This window comes from Papaver somniferum, chromosome 4, assembly GCF_003573695.1.
Source record: "Papaver somniferum cultivar HN1 chromosome 4, ASM357369v1, whole genome shotgun sequence".
Taxonomy (NCBI): domain Eukaryota; kingdom Viridiplantae; phylum Streptophyta; class Magnoliopsida; order Ranunculales; family Papaveraceae; genus Papaver; species Papaver somniferum.
In genome coordinates, this window is record NC_039361.1 from 152,867,475 (window position 1) to 152,874,256 (window position 6,782).

Consider the following 6,782-nt stretch of genomic DNA (forward strand, 5'->3'; position numbering starts at 1 on the left):
CGCGTCATTGGTTGCCCTACACATCTCCAAACTGAAGGATTATTTTTGCATATGATTTCTCAGTGTCTTAGCTTCAAAAATTGGGGTCAATCATCGAATTCCAACGTCGTATGAGGTTCCTACAGCTTCCAGAGAACACAACATGCGAGAAGCAATTCTTAGACGGGATTCATAACATCCACGGTCGATCGATGGCCACCAAGACCTCCCACTAAGTCCTTCATCAAGGTACCTCCAAATTCTACCACCTAGGTCTTTACATCAAATTTTTTGTACCTAGGTCCTTTATCTAGGTCTTTCCAGAAGAAAAGAAACAAAAAGGAGAGATTTAACAAAATATTGGGGACTGACGGTCCACTGATCATGACGATCAGTTTCACAATCCAAGACCCGTGACACCACACTCTCTTGTGATAATCATTCATCGTAAAAGGAATTCCACCAAAGGTACATGCAACCATAGTCGTTACATCATCCTCTCTTCTCAGTTATGGTCCCGTGACCAAGGTTTCAGAAGTGATGCTTCTACGACTGACAGAAACAAAAAATGGTACTACAAGCACGAGGCTCATGTATCAACCAAGGGGTTAAGGTTTAAAATTAATCAATGGCATTGAAATCCTTCATCGGGCATTAAAGACACAAGCAAATGGTCTAAAGACACAAAAGAGATGTTTTACAGCAAGCATGTCTGAAGTGATTTTACATTTCATGTACAAAGCGACGAGCTGGGATAAATTGGTGAAGAATCTATGGATGGATCATATACCATTCTATTGTATGGATGTCCTCCACAACATATCCAAAATTCACAGCAACTGGATAAACGAGGAAAGTTATGTGTCCAAAACATTGGACTACATGCCAGCTGAAAATTTTCTGGAAGTCTCCTGGAAGTTTACTGTTTCGCCTATTTCGGGCCCTAAACATGCTCAAAACTCAAAAAACTTCTTCACTAAAGCTTGGAAATTTCCTGGGCATGAAAAAACATGGGTAGATCGCGAAAGACCGATGTTGGATGAAGATTCTATAGTGTTTTTACTAAAAACTTGAAGTCTGAAATTTTCTGGTGACGTATTTTGGTAAAAATTTCTCATATATTCGTATGGATTCTCAATCATTCATTCACAATTCAGAAATTTCATACTTCTATGAAGAGAGTACAGTAGGAACACTTACTTGAAGGGTTGCTAAGCCATCTGGGAACTGATAATCTATGGTTATGTAGATATGGTCAACGATACCCTAATTAAAGACAGTCATTCGTACACTTCACATGTTCTCAATGTCTGTAGTCGAAAGGGAGAACAGACGACATCCCGTTGAGGAATTATAATTTCTACACATGAAATTAAATTGCTCAAACGATCACAATAACTCTACTTCAACGGGAAATAAAACAATCAATCTTCAGAAGGATTGCGAGTAAGATCAGAGTCATCAGATTCATCATCGGATTCACAATCGTCATCCTCCATCGAATTCTCTTCAAGATCTCCCTCAGAGTCAGAACCATTACTTGGGACTTCTTCCAATTGGTCTTCGGGATCGCCATACATTGCATTTAAATATTCACCTTCTTCATACTCTGCTCGAAGATCCAGATAGGTATGTCTTAACTCTCTCGTTCTGAAGGCTTCCAGATAGATTCATCTTCCTCAGCATCGGAATCGGAAGCTACACCATCAGAACGCGGTCGAACCTCATCCTCAGCTATGAGCAAGAGACATACCACGTATCATATTTCTAGCATCTCTAAAGGTTGATCTGATTTCACGCGAGCGTCCGCTGAATTCTTCATCTGTGGTTTGATGTTTCTCGAACATTTCCCGGAAGAGTCAGAGACATAGTCATCACCAGGAGCTGCCATTATCTGCTGCCAAAAATGCGGAGTCAAAACAATCAGGCCGCAATATACGTTAAAATGGTAACTCTTAGACTTTTACCTGTTTACAATTTCACTAGCTGAAGTGATTACGATGCAAAATCCCTATAATTTGTTCGCCTCTTCAAACCTACAGAGACGAATAAAAAATTAATTATTTGGAATCATAACATGATTTTTTCATAAAACTGTGAGCAATTCACGAAACTCCTGTCATTTGAACAGTTCATATAATTTTAACCCTGTGAGCGACTTCACTGAGTGAACACTCGTTAGTTTTTATGCATACACTAGCAGATCACAAAATCCATACAAACAATATTTTATCAAAAATTGTTTACTTCTAGCAATTGCTGAAAATCAAAATTTTATTTCACATAAATTTTTTACTGTGCGAACATTCACTGGTTTTTCAAAAATTGGACATACGTCCATTCTAGAATTGTGAAAACTCACATACAGACATTATTTCACCGTGAATAATTTTCTACTTTCAACAGTCGTTCAAAATCAAAACATGGATTTTATAAAAATATATATTTTAACGTGAAACTCACGTAACTTTGAAAATATATATATATATATATATATTTTTGCTCCGCGTCGCGAGCATCCGTCTTTGAAACGAGAGTGTATTTTCAAAAATTTACGAAAGCTCACATCAAAATAAATTTTTTTCATGAAAGCTCATAGACAAAAATTTTATTACTAACAGACGCACGTCTATGAAAAAAAAATCTCTTGTACGAGCATCTACTTTTGAAACGAGAGTTTATTCCCGTGGAATCTCACAAATTAAAAAAAAAATCCCTCTTACGCTAGGGATCATTATTTGTTTCTTAAACTAACAAACGAACGTCTGTTCCTAAAACACGGATTTCTTTTTTGGGCCCGAGCCTGCAAACGCTAAACCAACATAAACTAAACGTTTGACCGTCCAAATCAGCAGTGCCTCATCTCTCCGTGACCACGGGACGACACTCTATCAAACGTCAGGGTCCTTACCTATCGTTTCCTCGTACATGACACTATTGGAGCAAACCGGGAATTCTAAAAATTCCTTGTACGACTAAGCCCGATTGCTTATCTCGTTTAAATGGAAAATAACAATCCAATGCTTACTGCGGAACATGATTGTTCCCCACTAAGCAGGGGACTTAATGTAGATGGTGGATTTTCAGCAAGGGCTAAAATCATAAAATCATGATACTGCATGTTTCTGACCCGGCTTCAGGAACGCATGTGAGGATTCATATTTTACGATCTGTGAACCGTTTTCACGATCTCTGATCGAGTACCTCTTAGAGCCATGATGAATATATTTCTCGAAAGGCCTCCCACTAGTTGAGGTTCGATGCTACGCATTTCATCGTGCCCTCTATGTAGAATAACATGATTCAGCGGTCCTCCATACATAATTGTTTGTTGAGAGGGCTTAACGCCTTCAGGACGTCGGCGACACTCCATGTTCCCTGATTACATAGAGAGACCCGCCTCTACATAGAAGAATGATTGGGCGGTCCTCCTACATAATTGTTTATTGAGATGGCAAAACGCCTCCAGGATATCGGCGACACTTGTTGTTCCCGGACTATGTAGAGAGACCGTGCATAGATTCAGGCGGCTCTCCTACATAATTGTTTGTTGAGGGGGATAAACGCCTTCAGAACGTCAACAACGCTGCTGTTGATGGTGGTTTTTAGCTTAGGTTCAAAATCGTGAAACCTTGCATTTTACGTCACTCTGCAAGGAAACGGTGCCGTGAGTGCTACCTCTCCACCAGCATATTTATTGAGTTATTCAATATATTTACATGAAATTTATCCAGACTGGCGAATGTAGCAACCATCCCAAACGCTCTGTAAATTTTGGCACCTAGTCAATACAAGACTCACTGAGTACTTTCCTGTGTTATGTTCCCCGGCATAACCCTTAATATCGGTATGGCATGACGGATTTGTGTTCCCCCGCAGTAGAGTAGCATGAACCTCCAAGTACCAAAATTAAGGCCATTGCACAAAATGCTCAGAAGGAAAGCACACTGCATTCTGTAAATAAGGATTTTTGTGGAAGCATAAAAATCCATCCAATTATTGTGATAACTCACAAAAAACTCATAAACCCGACTAACTTGCAAAAATTAGGGTTTCGCACCCTGCGCAGCACACTAGACCCCTTGGTTGAAACTATGCTTAGCCAAACTAGGCAATTAAATCCGCCACAGCGCACTGGAAGTGTAGCCGTCCCTAGCTTGCCGGCCCTACTTCCCATCGACCAATCAGGTCTCTCTAAATCCGCCACGCGCACTAAAAAGGGATCCACGCACATGCTTGGCCGGCCCCCTACTTTCATTGACCAATTAGGTTGCTCCAAACCCGCCGCAGCCTTAAAAGAGGTTGACATACTAAGTTGGTTTCCCAAAAAACCGCGCCAACATGCCAATCGGCATTCCAAACATGCCAAGAAGCATGACAAACCCGCCAAACGTGCATGCCAGACGCACATGCCAATCGGCATGCCAAGCAGCATGCCCAACTCGCCAAACGCGCATGCCAATCGGCATGCCAAACATCATGCCCAACTCGCCAAACGCGCATGCCAGACGCACATGCCAATCGGCATGCCTAACATGTCAAGCATCATGCCTAACTCGCCAAACGTGCATGCCAAACGCACATGCCAATCGGCATGCCGAACATGCCAAGCAGCATACCCAACTCTCCAAACGCGCATGCCAGACGCACATGCCAATCGGCATGCCAAACATGCCAATAAGCATGCCCAACTCGCCAAACGCGCATGCCAGACGCACATGCCAATCGGCATGCCATACATGCTAATTAGGGTTTCAGCATGCTAAACCCTAATTTAGATAAAATTTCCAGGCGCTGAAAGAAGGTGGCCATAATCAACGGCTATCCTTCCTCATGATATGCAATCTCAGCCATCCAAGTTCGTTACTGAGCTGACATACTTGTGGCAACTTTCAGGCGACCAGCCGCCTAAAACTAATGACCATGGCTACGCCAGGCGCCACTTGCACCACTATGCCACTGGCATGCACGAGCCATGCCAGCCATGCCGCATTGCCACTGGCGTGCACCAAAACACCACTGCACCATCTTTAGGCGCCAACACAAGATAGACACAATCAACGGCTACCCTTATTTCATAAGATGCGATCTCAGCCATCGAAGTTCGCCACCAAGACGGCAAGCTTGTGGTAAGTTTTAGGCGACCAGCCGAGACGAGCCTAATAGCATCACACGCTATTTACCTGCGAAAATCCTCCCAATTTCAACTTGCCACACGTAGCAAAGTGCTACATGTTTTACACGAAAACACTCGAGACATCAAAACATGTCACAAACTGGGGGATACTCATCAGGGTATTGGTCTGGCGGTTTACAGCGTGCGGCGTGAAATACGCCCGTTACAAGAAAGTGTCATAAAGCGATGCGGTTAGTAATGGAAAGAAGTAATTGTGAAACGTATCCTTCATTATGGAAACATCAATTCCAGGCGTTACCCGTTACTCTTTTCTTCCACCACTCAACCGTTTTCACTTCCTACGAGACCAAGGTACGTTTCATTGTGACTTGTATAAATAGGTCTCACCTATTTTCCACCAAACAACAAGTTTTGGTCAGAGGACAATACACATCCAGAAATCACCTGATAGCTTTTCACTCAGCTAGCTAGTCCAATTTTCTGATACAAGTCACAAAACGCTACAGTTCCAGAATCAACGATTCTGGTCTCAACACTTTCTTCGCTTCCTTCCCTAAGACCAGCCCTTCTCCTTAACTTTGTGACTGAAGCAAGCCTGGAACGGCCATTTCTTGGTTTAGGCCAGGATTTTACAGATTGACCTCTCGAATCAAAAGTATTCCCGTGCAGTACATTGTTTAGGGTTTAGACCAAGTTTCTCACCCACTCACACGAAATTACTAAAATCGGCAGAAACCGTTTTCACCCTCAAACAATTGGCGACTACAGTGGGAGATTAATCTCTCGGTTACAATATCAACTTCCAGTTCCAAATTTCATTCTTCAACCCAGATATCAAGATGGTAGAAGCAAACGACGCAGGGTTCAACGACTCAGTTGTCAGTTATTACACGATGAGGAATGACTGGAGACTTCTCACAGTCACAACGATGTCGCCCACAAACCTCAGACTTATGCCCAGAAGATCCATTTTGTTGGGAGACTCTAAAAGTGAGTAAGGCTTGTTAGACAAAGTAAATAATATGTTACTTCAAGTTTTTACGTTAATAATAGGAACCGATAGCCATGTTATCCCCAAAACAAAATCCCATATTTTATATGTCATATAACATTCACGATTCCATAACTCTCTTGGAATATTTGTGCTACTAGCAGTCATCATCAAAACGACATTATTTTAAAATTCATTCCAAAGAATAATCCAAAACCCTCATAGGTAACAATTATCTATCAATTCAAAAAATCCAAAAAAAAAAGAAAGGAATCAAACCATAAACTAGGCGTTTCGTTTTCCTTTCAAAAAAAAAAACCTAAGCAAAAAGAAGTCCAGAAGACATAAAATATTCAAGGAAATGGCTTGCTCTTCTTAGAGAAAGCCCCATTCGCATTTTGGAGTGCCGCCTGTTTCACCTTCAACTCCTGGGACAACTTCTCGACTTCTGTCTCCTGTCGATTAATTAAATCAGCGGAAGGGCCGTCAGCCGCCTCAACCTGCAACCTTTGGACCTCAGAAAGACCTTCACAGAACCAGGAGACGTTGAACTCAAAGCCCACGCACACGTGCCGGTGAAACTTTCATCTCGAGATTACATCTTCAGAAACAGTATGGCCAGTGACATTGCACATGTCATGAATCGAAGATAAAGCTTCTTCCACGCGCTTGACC